Source organism: Stegodyphus dumicola, chromosome 10 (assembly GCF_044657685.1).
Source record: "Stegodyphus dumicola isolate Sdum_Otavi_A_Nest chromosome 10, ASM4465768v1".
Lineage (NCBI taxonomy): Eukaryota > Metazoa > Arthropoda > Arachnida > Araneae > Eresidae > Stegodyphus > Stegodyphus dumicola.
Genome location: NC_140777.1, coordinates 6770479 through 6789019, shown reverse-complemented (window position 1 = coordinate 6789019; position 18541 = coordinate 6770479). Strand labels below are relative to the sequence as shown.

Below are 18541 nucleotides of genomic sequence, written 5' to 3'. Positions count from 1 at the left end.
GTCTAGAGAAAATAATGGGAAGATAAACATGTTAAGATTCAAGTATCAGAAGTAAGACATTCAAATATTCCGTTTTCATTGTTCTTCCAGACATTCTCCAAAAAGTAAGAAATTCATTGCACACTTTCTAGAAAATACATCCATTATGTGTTGATACCATGCATTTTTCATTTTGTCACATATTTCTCGAATCTTCTAGAATCATGGGTTGCCTTCAAATCCTTTTCCACTTTCCAAGCTGCAATGTCTAAAATCCTAAAGAAAAATTATCCCTACAATTTCTGTAACAGCAAAAAGCCATAGTTTGGGGAAAAAAAGGGAAAAATGTAAAATTAATTTTATAGAGAAAACTGATGCACATTCTGAGACAATTACACAGGAAAAACTCTTACTATGAAAAAATTAATCTTTGGAATATGGTAACAGGTAGTTTGGCGAAATTTTGGTAAGGCGATAAAGGTTACTAGCTAGGACTTTAGCAGTGTACATGGATAAAGTCAAGAGTGTGCGCAATGCCATTTTTGTGCAATTCTGGGATTTTTTTTAAGTGAAAATAGGTCGACGTGTACATGGATACCGTGTATGTGCAATTCTTAAAAATGCAGCAAGCAGTTTGCGATTCTGCATTTTGTCCGAATTTCGCACCTAATCTTCGTCATGATTAAGCACTTTTGTTCCATAAAAGTTCTAGCATATGCGTAATTCGGCTAGCAGATTGTTTGAAAAAAATGTTGAGTAAAAAAATTAATAAATAAATAAAAACATGCCTTTATTCGTGAAAAACAAAATGGCGTATTTAAAAAAAAAAAAAAAAAAAAAAAAAAAAACCCCACCTGGCAGGTTGCTGTAGCACAGTTGGTCGCCAAATTTTCACCAAAAAATCGCAAAGTTACCATAATCCAAAGATTAACCAAATACATTTTTAATTAATTACGTACCTAATTTTGCTTTGTGAATTGTACTTTATTTTTATTTATTTATACAGTCAAAAGTCGTTAATCCGGACTCGTCGGGACTTCGGCGCTTCCGGATTATCGATTGTTCCGGATTTATAGATCATCAGTTTGAATCTGGTAAAGATGGCATGCAGAAATTATAAAATTAAAAATATGAAACCATAATTTATAAAATAAAGAACAATTATGATCTAGAGGGTATCGAAATTTACAAAAAGAAAAAGCTTAATATTTAATTGTTTACTTTATTAAACATTTCTTTCAATGTAAGTTGTTTAAGTTGCTTCGTTTTATGTGATAATACTTTCTCTTTAATTCTATAAACAGAGATAATTTCTTGTTCAGTGACAAAGTTCCCCTGTTCAAGTCCTATAATTGCTGTGTCGAGAATACCGCAATCAAAATTTTTTCGATTTCAATAACCTTTGTGTCACTTTCTTTACTACCGGAAGCAAATTATAATGACGAGGAATTTGATTTAAATCATATCATAGATGGAATACATCGAGATGAAATACTACATTTAGTAAGGAATTATAAGCCAAATAAAATGAAAACATCTGCCCCGAAGATAAGGATAGTGCTGACAGATCAACTTCCAATTCATTGCATGCTGCGGCGTCCCCCCCTCCCTGCAGGATAATACTTCTGATTTCTGATTCATATCACTAATTTTATCTGCCATACACGCTAACTTGCGTATATCTTTATCACTAACTAATAATATATTCTTTATTTAGGTAGCTTCTCAAGCCAAAATGATTTGATTAAATTTTCAGACACATCTGTAGTAGCAACTGATCTCAATTTTTGCAAAAGTTGTCTTGTCTCCAAGCTCAATATCAGTAATCAAACATTTAATCTGTACATTTTCACTTTCCTTAAATACATGTAATTTTAGCATCTGAATATTTTGTGGCACTTTTGTTCGTTACAATATCCCAGATACTTCCGACTAACTTAGGTTCAAGTTGTGAAATTAAATAATTTAATTTCGTTTCTTCTGAAACAATATTACTGATTTTGAACTGCACCTTGGAGAGAGAGGGAAAAAAAAAAAAAAAAAAAAAAAAAAAAAAAATTATTTCTGGCTTATCATTCCCAAAGAGGAGGTATTTTTACACTCCTCTTATGAAGTTCCAGCCACTGCACCTGCACCAATTCTTCTCCATGAGTCATGTGTTGTCATTTCAAAAATAAAACAGGGTCAGCAGTATGTAGTCTTGACTACTGATATTCAAACTGCATTATAATTAGAAACAGCAAGAATCACTAACGAATAGCTAAGTTAGTGCTTTTATCTTTTTGCTATTAAATGAGCCGCTGCTTGAATAACAATAGAATCAACATTAGAAAACGGAATAATCACAAATCATTATTAGTTCCTATTCAGTGTAAAATAAATATAAATATGAATAACTACTTGTTGCCATTCACCATAAAAGAAATATAAATATGAATATTAACAAAACATTAAAGTTAGTTTTACAAAATAATTAAACACATGCAAAAATATAAAATACTTGAAATAAAAAATAATTATTACTCATGCAATAACTACACATCTTAACATTAACTTTATTTAGGAATACAGTTACTTTAATTGCAGTTTGTGAATGCTTAGAATATATGAGTAGTTTATTTAATTTTACGTTTAATTCTAATCTAATAATTAATTTTCCTTATTTTCGGAAAATTGGTTATCGCAGTGGGAGAAATGTCTTGACATTTGGTAAATTCATTTAAAAATGTATTATACTTGTGCAATTAATAGCAAGCAAGCTTATCATTATTTTGGTTTTGCCTTTGTTTTTTCAGTTCAAAAAAACAAAGAAACAAGTTAACTTATATTGTTGCAAAATATTTTGTGTATTAAGTTTCTCATTTCAAGTAATCCTAACATGATCTCTTGTCATTCATTTTTAATACCAATTGTGCAGCACTAGAGCATGAGAGATCTTGAGAAATTTCACAATTTTTTAAAAATTAATGAGTTAAATTTAAATTTATGCACTTAAAGCTTTACATGTTTTGCTGTGCTCCATTGCTCCTTTTTTGATGCATTTCAGACATAAGTAATTAAAAATCATAAGATGCTCTTGCGAATTCTTTTATTAGAATTGTCAAGTTTAATTATGATTACGCATTTCTTCCAAAGTTTTCTTGACACAATGTAATATAAATTGCTGAAATATTTAACCGATTTTTTTTCCTCTTTCTGCAGGTGGTTCAGTTATAGAACTTGGAGCACAGTGAATCCATCTAATAATTATTTTTCTTATTTTCGGAAAATTGGTTATCACAGTGGGAGAAATGTCTTGACATTTGGTAAATTCATTTAAAAATGTATTATACAGTCAAAAGTCGTTAATTCGGAAACCCATAATTCGGACCTTAAAGCTAAAAAACTTTCTGCGCATGCGCCGTGTTGGCACATGCGCAGAAAGTTTTACACGTGTGCGTAAGACCTTGACTACAGCGCATATGCGTGTGCGCAAGTGCAGAATACGTTTTCGCCTGCGCATCAAATGTATAACGGACGGTGTAAGCTAAAAGCTAAGGGCAGATGTTTTTATTTTATTTGGCTTATAATTGCTTACTTGGCTTTGATATGATTTAAATCAAATGCCTCGTCCGATAGGGAAGAAAGTGACAGAGGTTATTGAAAATGAAAAAATTTCGATTGACAAATTAGTCGGTATTCTCGACACAGCAATTATAGGACTTGAACAGCGGAACTTTGTAACTGAACAAGAAATTATGTCTGTTTATAGAATTAAAGAGAATGTATTATAACATAAAAAACGAAGCAACTTAAACAACTTACATTGAAAGAAATGTTTAATAAAGTAAACAAATAAGTATTAAGCTTTTTTTTTTGTAAATTTTGATACCCTTTAGATCATAATTGTTCTTTATTTCATAAATTACGGTTTCATATTTTTAATTTTATAATTCCTGCATGCCATTTTACCAGATTTAAACTGATGATCTATAATCCGGAAAAATCGATAAACCGGAATCGCTGAAGTCCCCACGAGTCCGGATTAACGACTTTTGACTGTATACATATATATGTATATATATATTTGCAATAAGTGAAGTTGATGATATTTACGCATGTGGCATTTTACATTTTTGGTCTATATTTTAAAATTAAATATGGTTTCCTTAAGAGAGAGTAAGAGGTCTGTTATTTTTAGTTGTCTATCTTACATACATGTATAATATGTTTTGCTTTTTAAGAGGAAAAATATTAGTAAATGCAGAAAAAATATTTAGTGTTTGTCAATTCTTTATCAGATTTTCTCATTGCCACATGTTAAATACTCTCTTTTAGTGTAATATGATTAAAACTTTTAAAATTTATTTTCATTTTATAATTAATTTTTTTGATACAGTAAGAAACAAGCAATCTATATGCTTAATTAGTAGAATTACCAAATATGGGGCCTAATTGGTTTTTCTGGTGGCATTTGTCACCAAAGATAAGCAAACCCAGATACTAAGAAATGAATAATTTCTGAGAACTGTCGATTTATCATAAAGTGAGAATGAAAGCATAGTTGACATAACGCCCAAATTTGTGAAAATATGCATAAAATAGAGTTATGTAAATCCATGGAAATGATATGAAGATGCAGTGTGTAAAATAGCCAGGAGGGAAGAGGCTTTCATGTTATTTTCAGGTTATTTTCTGGTTAAAGGTCACATTCTTGATAGTGGTCATTCTATGGCTACATGAAAAATAAATTAGATACTTTTCTGTTATGCTCCTGCCACACATTTTGGAAAGTGTGTATCTAATGGAAAAATACAGCATGTGTGTATGCATCCTTATGTAAACTAATCTTACAACTTAAAATTATTTACCCATAAAAAAACCTGCCAAAATGCATAGCAGGCACATAACTGAAAAGTATCATAAATAACTTTTTTTTTAAGTAAAAAGTTTGGAATTTATTTTCTTTAAAAAAAACATTTCAGTTAAAACTCCTTTGTTTAAGTGTGCTTCTCCTTTCTTGATTTTTTTAAGCTTAAATCATCAATAAAACCCAAAATACCCAATTTGTGATTATTTCCTGCTAATTGTGTCATTTCTATAAAAATTATATAAATCAATATTTTACCTAAATGCATACTAAATCTCTCTGGATTTTGGTATTTTTTCACATCATGTGAAATTTTTGTCTTCGGGATACAGTCTGGGTTTTTTTCATTATGTGTGTTTGCACTTGCAGTACTAAATACCCTTTCAAAATTCATCTCAAAGCTTCCCCTTCATAGGGAGATGGTAAGTGCTAGGCAAATGTTTCAGCATATACGTTTATTGGATCATCTTAAAAGTTTTTGATGATAAATACTAATGAAGCAATAAAAAAAACATAAGAAAATTTGGAACTACTCTTATATGCGCCGTCAGGTCGCCAAATGTTGCGAAAAATTTCTCGCCACGGTGGCACATTACTATCTAAATTTTTGTGTACATTTCGAACTTTATGCCTAAAATGTCCCAGACCCTCTTACAACCACATCTCGTGACAGAAACCAGTGGCAGGCACATATCGCCACATTTGGTGTTACATAAGTATCATTTTGTTCTATGACTTTTTGCTTTCCTTTTGGCTGCTGAGAAATTTCTTTCATAAAAATGTTATTAGGTTCTTCATAAAGAAGTTACTGAGGCCCTGCTTGACAATCTCTCAGAGACTTTCAAAGAGATGGAAATGTGAGGGGGATCAAGGTCTGGTGAACATTAAGGATGACACAAAACATCTCAGCCATGCTGAATAGGTCTTTGCCTGATACTCTTTAAAGTGTAGGTCCGAGCATTGTCATGGTAAAAGATAACACCTCGACTATTGGTCAGTTCTGAGCAATTAGCTTCGGTTTCTGCTTTTAGAACTATCATTTGAAAAAGTATATTGCCTGACTTGGTAGCAATAATTTATGTTACACAATTTCTTTGTTGTCCCACCATACACAAAGCATTACTTTTTTGGGATGCTATCCTCTACAAAAGGAGGTTCATTTAGTGTATCCTGTAATCTTTTTTTGTAACATTATTGCATAGCATCCACTTCATGTCTCCAGTAATGAGCCATTTAAAAAAATGAGCTTCTTTATTTCTTTTTGGCAAGCTAATTGGCTGGAGAGAAGGAGGCAGAGCAAACAAAAGTGCTCGATGTGTGCCTAGCAGATCAAATGTGACTGGCGGAGTTTTTAATTAGTAGGGAGAAAATCATTTTAACAGCACACATGCTTTGAGTATTATATTTCTCATTTCTAAACCTTTGTAAAGAAAAGAAAAATTTGCTGAGGGTTTCAATATCTATATTTTGGACTGCGTACAGTAATTATTACTTTTTATGTTTAGAAGAGTCACCAGTATAGGTCACTGGTCATTAAATTAATTCAGTCTTACCAGTGACCCTACCAAAGCTAAATTCTGGAACAACTGTTTTACAGAATCTGGAAGATGTATTCATTTATGACATGGTCATTAGGGATTTATTGTGCCTGCTGCTCTCTCAAGGTCACCATTTGGATCTCTCATGAAATCCAAGGGAGCAATTAACTATCCAGATTTTTTTTTTTTAAACCACCTATGAACATGAAGCACAATGCTAACTTCACCTAGAAAAGTGCTTTACAAGTGGTAGTTTGAATAGTAGGTTTCTATCTGCAGTTTTTTATGATGATGGGAGAGAAGTTCAACTGCATGTTTTATGTTTGTTAACCTCATGGAAGGAAGGAAGAAAAGATCACTAGGCCTTATTGGGAAAATTGAAGTAAAGATTACTTGAAAAGTTGCATTTAGTGAAATATTGAGAAATTGCATTGTGTGCTCTGATAGTGATTTAACATTTAATTTTACCTTCTTCATGCTATATACATCTCTATGGCAAATAATCTTTGTCAATTATTATAATAATAATAATCTTTGTCATCTTTAGAATTTAAAAAAAATTGTTGGTGAAATAACTAATTTGTTCCTCTAATTTTTAATTAAGGACTGGTTCATACTCCTGCTGTTGACATAAAGATGGGATAATGGTTAGAGATGGTGATTGCTGCCCCAGAGAGCCCAGGTTCAATTCTCAGAGAAGGCATGTGTGTTTGTAAGTGTTTTGTTGGCAAGGGGGCACTCAAAATATGCAGCTAGCTGACACCTTTTTGAGAGTTTAATGGTAGGAGAAGGTTTAGCAACCTTTGGAATTTCATCAGCAGTTAGGCTTTATGATATCTAATATGCCTACTTGAATATTTGCCTTGTTTTAACCTGTTGATGAGTCCAGTTACTGTAATGATTAGTGATACATATTGATGGGTCTGTCTTTAAATCCTGGAGAAAGCATGGATGTATGTAAGCATATAGTGTCTCCAGCAAGGGACACTGAAAATATACAGCAAACCTGAAGTCTTTTCAAGAGATTGGTGATAGAGGGAGAAGGGTGCGAGTCTCTTGTACCACCACACCTCTCAAAATTGAGACAGAAAGCCAGGTTGGAGGTATACTTGCGAGAATGTACAGGTTCCAGTAATCATATAGTATGTAATCTACTGCTTTTAGTTAGTGATTTATTTCTTAGACTAAAACATTCTTTTTAAATTTGAGCATGTAATAAAATAAAGGTGAGAAGACAGCAAATTTTAGGATCACCCTCTAAAAATAAATAGCTAAGTAATTAGATCACATATTACATGATTACCCAGGTGCTGGCCTTTCTTCAACCTGGCTCTGTTGACACAAACATATTCATGATGTAAAAACTTCACAAAATATGATTATTTATTCTGTCCTGTTTACAAACCAAAGTCTAGATGGTAACTAAACAAGATGGTTCCAAATTGATATAGATACTATTTCTCCACTGGGAACCATTTTCTACATTTAGTTAGTAGGTAACTTGTGTATTCATGAGTTTTTAGACATAGAATTGAATACCATTTAATGAAAGGCATAATAATCAGATTTATTTTTATTTATTTATTATTTTTTTTAAGTGCAGCAATAGAGTTATCACTTTAAAGTAATGTGACATAAGTAAAATAACTGCTTTTTATGATCTTCATACATTTTAATTATTTGAACACATGCATTATATTTGTTATGATTTCAGTTTTTCTAAGTATATCTTTGTCTTTGCATATGTTAGAATTTACAGAAATCTATATTTTGACATTTACATTTTCGATAGGCTTTATCATGGCAGATGTTGATGATTGGGGTCTTTCTTCTCATATACAAGAAAAAGGAATTTCGAAATTAGTTGACAATTTAAATTTGGACAATCCTATTACACCACCTGTGCCACCTCCAATACCTCCTCCAAAGATTCCTGATGAAGCATCAAAAGACGATGATGAAAAAGATGATGAACCTGAATTAAATCCTGCTGAGATATGTCTGATGAAAAAACTTGTAAGATCTCATTTAATTGAAGTTTCTCATGATATAGATATCTAGAGAAATCCTAATTCATCTCTTTATTCTGTGAAATCGTTTGAAGAATTGAATCTGCGACCTGAACTTCTTAAAGGTGTTGTGTGGTATGGGATTTAATTCACCCTCAAAAATACAAGAGACTGCTCTTCCTACTCTTATCGCAGATTCTCCACAAAATATGATTGCTCAGTCTCAGAGTGGTATGCTTAAAACTACTGCTTTTCTTTTGGAAAGTTTGAGCAGAGTGGACACAAATTGGAAATATCCTCACGTGCTTATTTTGTCCCCCACATATGAGATAGCCATGCAGACAGGAAAAGTGGCAAAACAAATGGCAAAATTTTGTCTTAACATTGAATTTTGTTTTGCTGTTAGAGGTGAGGTTTTGCAAAGAGGAGAAAAAATTACTGCTCATTTTATGATTGGAACTCCTGGCAAAGTTTATGATTGGGCAATGCGCTATAAGTTTTTTTGATCTCAGGAAAATAAAAGTATTTGTTTTAGATGAAGCAGATGTTATGATCTCGACTCAAGGATATCAAGACCAGTCTATTCACATTCATAAGCAGCTACCGAAAGACTGTCAGATGCTGCTGTTCTCAGCTACTTGTTCTGAAGAAGTCATGCAGTTTCCAGAATTGATTGTTTCTGATCCTATTATAATTAAACTGAAAAGGGAAGAAGACAGTTTGGATAATATAGATCAGTATTACATAGTATGCAGAGATAAAGAAGAGACATTTCAAGCTTTGTGTAACATATATGGTACTGTGTTAATAGGACAGGCTATTATATTTTGCTATACCAGGAAGACTGCATCTTGGTTAGTTGAATAGCCATTCTCAATAGATTTAGAGAACTAAAAGAAAAAGTAAGTAACAATTCTTGGTAAGATGCTCTATAATTATAAAAGTAAAATTTATTTATGAAAGCAGTTTTTGCTTTTCAAAGAATAAAAATATTAATTTTTCTTTAATCAAACATGGTACTAATATTCGCATCATTCAAATAAGTAATTTTCTAAATTTTTGAAATTTCTGAATTTAAAGAAAAAGAGAAATGAATTATTGATATATATGCTGTTTAATTATTCTGTGTATGGTTAGTCATTATATTTCCCAATAAAAATATTTGCAAGTTATTGCGATATAAATTTTTTAAAGTTAATTTTAATCACAAAATATAAATGGACAAAAAATATATGATAACTTGATTCAATATTGTAATTTATGTAGTTAAGACCACCCAGTAATGTCCAAAGTAAATGCCTCTGGCAGCATGAATGGCAGATGCTGTGGAAGTGACTCAGATATTGAATGTCTGATAAAGTGTCTGGAGTGATGTATTCTCCAGATATCTTTGGCAGTGTGAAAATTGCTCACATTTTGTGCAACATGACATTTGGTGTTTTTTTAGAGAGTCCGGTTATTGAACTTGTAGTAATCTCAAAAGTTTTCACACTTAGTGTGAGCACTTACCTGGAAGTAGTGTTCTTGCAGTGCGACTATTTGAAAGCAATTCTGATTGTATGACATGCTGTATTCAAGGCCAGAGCCAATGCAGCTATACCAGTAGCATTTTAGGAGACATGGGATGGCAAAAATCATATCTTCGATTGTGGCTGTGTTATCTTGTGGAAAGATTACATAGATAATTGTCAGTTTGCATGAATGTACTTGATTGTCAAGGATGGACACCAAATTAGTTTAAAGTGCCGTTTAGAGCTACTGTTAACGAAGAACACAGAAAATATATAAATGAAATATATTCAAAACAGTTTGTTCAGTAGCGGGCTGCCTCTACCCGAGGCTGGGTGCATTATGAATAAAGACAAAAAATTCTTAACTCCTTCACGCTGACTGTCACGTATACGTGCCAGCAACGAACACACTTACCAACCGGCCGACACGCAGTCGCACCAGACGATTCTACCGTTCTCTACCGACTGTCACGTATTTGTGCCAGTACTTTGGAACGTTTTTCAAACTATAATCTCTGCCACAAGATGGCACTACATGTACATTAGACCTTCTTCTCGAAATGAGAGAAGCATGACTCACATACACATGTTTTTTGATTATATAAACAAATGGGGAAATAAATGTTTCTGAATGGGGTGATTTATTAGGTCTCTTTAAATCGCAGGTGGTAGTTGTTTACTGTAAGTAGAGAAGTTTTATTTGCTCTACGGTTCGAAAATGTTTAACAGAGCATGAAATAGCAGAAATGATGCAAAATGTTTCAGATATTGATTCTGATATTCTGATATTGATTCTGAAATTTTAAATGAAAGACATTTTCCAAAACTTTGTTCAGAAGAGACTGATAAGAAAATGAGACGACGATGCTTCGTTTGTTCACATTCCTGGAAAAATCCTCCAAAACGGCAAATGAGTTACTACGAGTGCAAGGAATGTAACGTAGGACTGTGTGTAGATCCCTGTTTTCAAATTTTTCATACGAAAAGAGAATTTTAAGTAATATATTTAGTTTTCAGATGTATAATGTTAAAATTCATAAAATGGTGATTAATTAAAATAAAATGTGTAAAATATGCATTTAAACAAGAAATAAGGTAATTAAAGTATATATATATAAATATCTATAAAGCATAAGCCGTTTAAATACTCTATAGAGCATTTTTAAACAATGCGTTGATACTTCGGAAATTTCATGGATTTAGGCTTAGTAGCAAAAAAGCCCCCGTCCCTGGAGAGACGCTCGCGTAAGACACTGCCGGCCTCAGCTATAAGCGCGCGTTTTCGCTACCCGGCTCGAAAGGGTTAATAAGCCATTCTTTTTTTTTTCATCACAACATTCTCACTCTTCCGGGATCACCTTTCGTTCTGTCTACAAGGAAAACATTCAAAAAACTCAGCACGCAGGCTCACTTCACAAACAGCAGAGCTTCGCGCCATTTATTTCTTCAGTTCATTTCACAACATCCTCCCTCCCCCTTTGAGACTCAGGTTGAGTCTCAAGCTCATAACAAACATTATTTAAAAGATCAAGTTTTTTTTTGGAGCTTTCACAAGTCGTCCAGAGGAGGAATATTGTTGCATCACCATTTTATCAGGTGCAGTTCCCCTTTTTAACATACATCCAGCACTAGAATTAGATTCCTCTGCACCCAGTTTCTTATCAGGAATCATGTTTCTATCATTGGCCTGTATCTCCAGAGGAAAGATGCATTGTATTGGTCGTACAATGACTACACTATGAGTACAATGAGTACAATGAGACTTTTTCGTGCAGCAATAGAGTTATCACTTTAAAGTAATGTGACATAAGTAAAATAACTACTTTTTATGATCTTCATACATTTTAATTATTTGGGACACAGGCATTATATTTGTTATGATTTCAGTTTTTCTAAGTATGTCTTTGTCTTTGCATATGTTAGAATTTACAGAAATCTAAATTTCATTATATTTGTTATGATTTCAGGTTTTCTAAGTATGTCTTTGTCTTTGCATATGTTAGAATTTACAGAAATCTAAATTTTGAAATTTACATTTTTGATAGGCTTTATGATGGCAGATGTTGATGATTGGGGTCTTTCTTCTGATATACAAGAGAAAGGAATTTCAAAATCAGTTGACAATTTAAATTTGGACGATCCTATTCCACCACCTGTGCCACCTCCAATACGTCCTCCAAAGATTCCTGATGAAGCATCGAAAGACGATGATGAACCTGAATTAAATCCTGCTGAGATATCTCTGATGAAAAAACTTGTAAGATCTCATTTAACTGAAGTTTCTCATAATATAGATATCCAGACAAATTCGAATTCACCTCTTTATTCTGTGAAATGTTTTGAAGAATTGAATCTGCAACCTGAACTTCTTAAAGGTGTGTTTGGTATGGGATTTAATTCACCCTCAAAAATACAAGAGACTGCTCTTCCTACTCTTATTGCAGATCCTCCACAAAATATGATTGCTCAGTCTCAGAGTGGTACCCTGAAAACTGCTGCTTTTCTTTTGACAAGTTTGAGCAGAGTGGACACAAATTTGAAATTAAATTAAATTAAATTAAAATTAAATTAAAATTTAAATAATTAAATTCGATAGCTTTGTGTAAATTGTTCAAAAATAAAAATAATGTTAAGAATTATTTACAAAAAGTACCATCCACACGTACAGCTTTCATTGTGTTAGCAGTACGTAATAAATAAAACTACGTTACAGCATTGCACTCTTAAAGCAAATTTATAGACACCTAAAAAAAAAAAAAAAAGAGCAAACTAACTATAATTTATAGTAATTAAGATATTTATATTAAGAAATAATTGTATATATATTTTAAAAGCGAACTTACTTTTGGCAAAGGAGCTGTATCCATTGTTACGACTGTCCTCGCTTGAAATGGCGCTTAGCCAAAGAACGTTCTTTGGCTTAGCAAACTTGTTTGGTCAGTCTGGGTGGACGATGACAAGACAGGGGGTCGTTCTGCTCCTTCAATTCACTCCCTTCCCCAAGGTTATTATTGCAAGTGGGAAACATGTTCTGCTACCAAGACAGTAAATTTGCGTTGTTTGACACGAAACGGAGCGAAAACTGCTGTCACCCTCCAAATCCCACTCTGCGAGATTTAGAGTGATCAACCATAACAAGGAGATAGCGACTTTTATTTAACTGACTTTTTGGGAAAGGGCCCAATAAATCCATGCCAATTTATTTCATTTGGAAATTCGGATTTAATACTATTTAGAAACCCGGCCGGGCGGAAATTAATATAATTAACGGCTTGACATGTTGGGCAGGACTGGACATACGCCCTTGTTAACTTTTGCAGTTCAGGAAAGTAGACTCGCGTACGCGTTGGTTAGTTTTTCGAATACCAGCATGAGAAGCTAAAGGGCTGTCATGGAGCTCTTGCAGGATATTTAATCTAAGACTAGCTGGGATAACAGGTCGAAATTCGTCGTTGGAATTCGTAGTTTTTGTGTAGAATAATAGACCATCTATTAGTTCGTAATGGGCCGCCCTATTTCTTATCGCCACAATATCTTGGTGGCTAAAATTTTCAGGATCCTTCAAATACTCATAAATACTTCCAAACTCAGGATCCTTACCCAGTTCGGTTATTACAGTTTCTCGGGAATTTATTGTACACGCTGTAAGCATTGCAACTTATACGGTATTACCCTGTTCGTCTAATTTAATTCGTGATAGGGCATCTGCTACGATATTTTCCTTTCCGGGGGTATGCTTGATTACCAGATTATATTCTTGCAGCTTGAGTGCCCATCTTATTAACCTTGGGGATAAATTTTTCCCTGAGTACAATCTAGTTACCGCCGCGTGATCAGAATATACTGTTATCGGCGCCTTTCCAAAATAGACTCGGAACTTTTGCACTGCTAACAGAACTGCAAGTGCCTCTCTCTCGGTCGCGGAATAGTTTCTTTGTGTTTGATTTAAAGTTCGGCTAAAAAATGCCACGGGCTGCTGATTTTGTGAAAGTACCGCTCCTACCGCATAATCCGAAGCATCCGCTGAAATTTCTAAATTTTCATCCTTTTCAGGAAATTTCAACACAGGGGCTTGCGTTAATGCTTGTTTTAATTTTTCGAAAGCACTATTGGCTTCGGCCGTCCACGATAATCTTGCCTTTTTCCTTTTTAATTTTAACAATGGCTCAGCGATAGCCGCAAAATCTTTTATAAAGGACCTATAATATGAACAACGTCCTAGAAAAGAAGAGAGCTTCTTTGCCGTGTTTGGAGTCGGATACTTTTGTACAGCGATTATTTTTGATTCATCTGTCTCGATCCCTTTTTGCGATATTTTGTAACCTAAATATTTTAATTCAGGGGCTGCAAATTTGCACTTTTCGACATTAACTTTTAGACCGGCCTCATTTAATAAAGAAAACACCTGTTTTAAATCCTGTATATGTTGGTCGAGATTATCACTAGTAATAATGATATCGTCTAAATAGATAAATGTGGACTTTCCAAGAACAGGTCTTAACACAATGTCCATGCATCGCTGAAATGTTGCTGGGGCCCCAGAAAGGCCAAACGGCATACACAAAAATGCATAAGTGCCAGACTTGGTTATAAAAGCAGTCTTAGGCACGTCCTCAGGCCTGACCCCTATTTGAAAATAACCATTCGTTAAGTCTAAAGTCGTCATAAATTTGGTTGATTTTATGTTCCTTAAAATTTCTTCTATGATCGGTAACGGATATACCGGATATTTTGTTATGGAATTTAATTTACGGTAATCAATAGCGAATCTCCACCTTTTTGGATGCTCCAAAGGATAATCATTATTTTTCTTATATAAAACCACCGGGCTAGCATAACTACTTGAGATGGGCGTTATGATCTTTTTACGTAGCATATCGGTAATATGCCATTCTATAATTTTTCCTTATTCTTATCATACCGGTATGGTTTTTGACGAACCGGCAATGCATCTCCGGTGTCAATACTATGGTTAGTAACCTGAGTAAATCCTGGAATATCACTAAATAAGGAAGCAAATTCACTTACCACTTGTCGGATTCTATCTTGCTCGTCATTAGGCAGGTGGTCAAAATTTAACCTTGGCGGTTCAACCTTTTCTACACGCACTGGTTTCATTGTCAGCCTAAGGGATGCTTCATTAAAATCCAGTGTAGCTTGTGCGTCTGAAAGAAAGTCTATTCCTAGGATTAAATGTGCTTGCAAATTCTTTACTATAAAAAACATCACCTTTACTTGTTCGTCCTTGATACGGATATATAAAGGTACTTTACCTACGCACTTACATTCTTTTCCTTGCGCTGCTAATACTGTCGTATTATCCGCATTATATATGCGGTATTTGCGAAAATACTTTCTAAAAAAGACTTCTGCCACACAGGAACACTGCGCGCCGGTATCCAGGAGTGCGGTGGCCGGGATATTATTTACCAACACTTCAATCTTCGGAAGAGTCAAATTTTTCACCATTACTGTATTTAACTTGAAGGAAGAGGGGTTTTCGTGGCCTTCGGATTTCCGCACCCTCTCGTCAGCAGAAATCCGTTTTAGTTTAAATTATTTTTCCTTTCCGTGCTTTCCTTCTTTTTCCCCTGGCCTTGAGACTTTTTTCCTGGGTTGCTATTGAACTGTCGACGTTCGCCGGCTGTTTTTGAATGCTCGGGTTTCCTTGCCCACTGATTCGCTTTTTCTCCGTAGCCATGTGCTTGAGTTTGTTGTAGTCTTGGCGTACCAAATTGGTTTCGCTGTTGATATTGGCGTCTTCTTTCAACGTCCGCCGTTCTTCTACTTTCAAACTGGATTGCTAGCTCAAATAACTTTTCCAGTGTAGTGGGATTTCTTAATTCAATAAAGTCTTGCACTTGGCGTAGTAACCTCGGCAAAATCACTTGAATTATTTCAGGATCCGGACGGTTTCCAAACAAGAGCTTGAAAACATGAATTTTTCTTAAAATAAAGCTCGACAGGTTTTCGATTCTTTGTTGATATATGCTAAAAAGTTCCGTTTCTAATTTCGCACGATCCCTTACAACAGGGAAGGCTTTTAGTAGGGCAGTCTTGAAATTTTCATAAGTATAGGTGGGACTTCCTGCTTGACCCAAGAGACTTCTGCCGATACATTTGAACCAGTTAAGCGCTTGGCCCCTCAAAGCGCTGGTAGCTAAGGTAACTTTTTGAAACTCGTGCACGGGGTAGAGCATGAAGTGGTCATCCAAGTTTTCCAAAAAACTGGTTACCGGTGAGTTTCCATTAAATGTTGCTTCTGGTTTCATCGAAGCGCGCATGGTCTGGACGATGTACCCAAATCCTTCCAGGGCGGCAGCTGGCATTTCTGGATTCTGAGCCGTTTCTGCAGGCAGCACAGGTTCTTCTTGAAATTCGGCCATGGTTGTTCTTCGTCGGGCCCCACTATCTGGTTCAATGTTTCTTCTAACCTTCTTCGTAAACATACAATGACCTGACTAGGAACAGAGAGCTTACTAAAGCTATGTTCACTAATTGTAGTAAGTAGACAGGATACAGACGAAGGGTATACAAAACCCTTTATTTTTCTTTATATACAATGACTTCCGTACTTCGGAATGCAATGACCCTCCGCTCGGGGTCTAACGTAAAAGGTATAAAAAATAAAACTAAACTCTAATTTAACTTTAGAATAACACACGTGGAAGATTGGCCTTATAATAACAGGAAGCGTATGTAGCACAGAGACTGTGAACATTACAATATGTTTAATTTATTAAGAGGATTAAAACCTCTGGCCTGGAAGGCAAATAGCAACTGCGTAACTTCTAAGGTAAGCGGCCTGCTTCGAACTCACTGCTTCCTCTCTTTCGCTTGGCAAAAAGGCCACACTTAAATACTTGGTGTTCGCCAGACAAACTTTGCATAAAAACCTTCACGCTTATAATTCTGGCCGGAAGTAGAAAATAAGAAGTGATAGTAAATATTTAAAATAAAATAAACGTTAGTAAAACTTAAGATCCTTACATAGTTAGTAAGTAACTTGTATATTCATGAGTTTTTGGACATGGATTTGAATACCATTTAATAAAAGGCATAATAATCATTTTTTTTTTTTTTTTTTTTTTTTTTTTTGTGCAGCAATAGAGTTATAACTTTAAAGTAATGTGACATAAGTAAAATAACTGCTTTTTATGATGTTCATACATTTTAATTATTTGGGACACATGCATTATATTTGTTATAATTTCAGTTTTTCTAAGTATGTCTTTGTCTTTGCATATGTTAGAATTTACAGAAATCTATATTTTGACATTTACATTTTCAATAGGCTTTATCATGGCAGATGTTGATGATTGGAGTCTTTCTGCTGATATACAAGAGAAAGGAACTTCGAAATTAATTGACAATTTAAATTTGGATGATCCTATTTCACCACCTGTGCCACCTCCAATACCTCCTCCAAAGATTCCTGATGAAGCATCAAAAGACTATGATGAAAAAGATGATGAACCTGAATTAAATCCTGCTGACATATCTGTGATGAAAAAACTTGTAAGATCTCATTTAAATGAAGTTTCTCATGATATAGATATCCAGAGAAATCCTAATTCAACTCTCTATTCTGTGAAATATTTTGAAGAATTGAATCTCCGACCTGAACTTCTTAAAGGTGTGTGTGGTATTGGATTTAATTCACCCTCAAAAATACAAGAGACTGCTCTTCATACTCTTATTGCAGATCCTCCACAAAATATCAGTCTCAGAGTGGTACGCTTAAAACTGCTGCTTTTCTTTTGGCAAGTTTGAGCAGAGTGGACACAAATTTTAAATATCCTCACGTGCTTATTTTGTACCCAACATATGAGTTAGCCATGCAGACAGGAAAAGTGAAAAAAAAAAAAAAAAAAAAAAAAGGCAAAATTTTGTCCTAACATTGAATTTTGTTTTGCTGTTAGAGGAAGGTTTTGCAAAGAGGAGAAAAAATTACTGCTAATTTTATGATTGGAACTCCTGGTAAAGTTTATGATTGGGCAATGCGCTATAAGTTTTTTGATCTCAGGAAAATAAAAGTATTTGTTTTAGATGAAGCAGATGTTATGATCTCGACTCAAGGATATCAAGACCAGTCTATTCGCATTCATAAGCAGCTACCGAAAGACTGTCAGATGCTGCTGTTCTCAGCTACTTGTTCTGAAGAAGTCATGGAATTTGCAGAATTGAATTTTTATGATCCTATTATAATTAAACTGAAAAGGGAAGAAGACAGTTTGGATAATATAGATCAGTATTACATAGTATGCAAAGATAAAGAAATATCAAGCTTTGTGTAACATATATATGGTACTGTGTCAATAGGACAGGCTATTATATTTTGTCATACCAGGAAGACTGCATCTTGGTTAGTTGAATAGCCATTCTCAATAGATTTAGAGAAGGAAAAGAAAAAGTAAGTAACAATTCTTGGTAAGATGCTCTATAATTATAAAAGTAAAATTTATTTATGAAAGCAGTTTTTGCTTTTCAAAGAATAAAAATATTAATTTACCTTTAATCAAACATGGTATTAATATTCACATCATTCAAATGAGTAATTTTCTAAATTTTTGAAATTTCTGAATTTAAAGAAAAAGAGAAATGAATTATTGATATATATCTTGTTTAATTATTCTGTGTATGGTTAGTAATTTC

At 33.9% G+C, this 18541-nt stretch overlaps 2 pseudogenes; both read left to right on the top strand.

Moving 5' to 3' along the window:
* The first annotated feature begins 8166 nt into the window (after positions 1–8166).
* Positions 8167–9268, top strand: LOC118180209 (ATP-dependent RNA helicase DDX19A pseudogene; annotated as a pseudogene).
* Positions 9269–17188: 7920 nt separating this feature from the next.
* On the top strand, positions 17189–18264 carry LOC146994871 (ATP-dependent RNA helicase DDX19B pseudogene; annotated as a pseudogene).
* Positions 18265–18541: the final 277 nt, after the last annotated feature.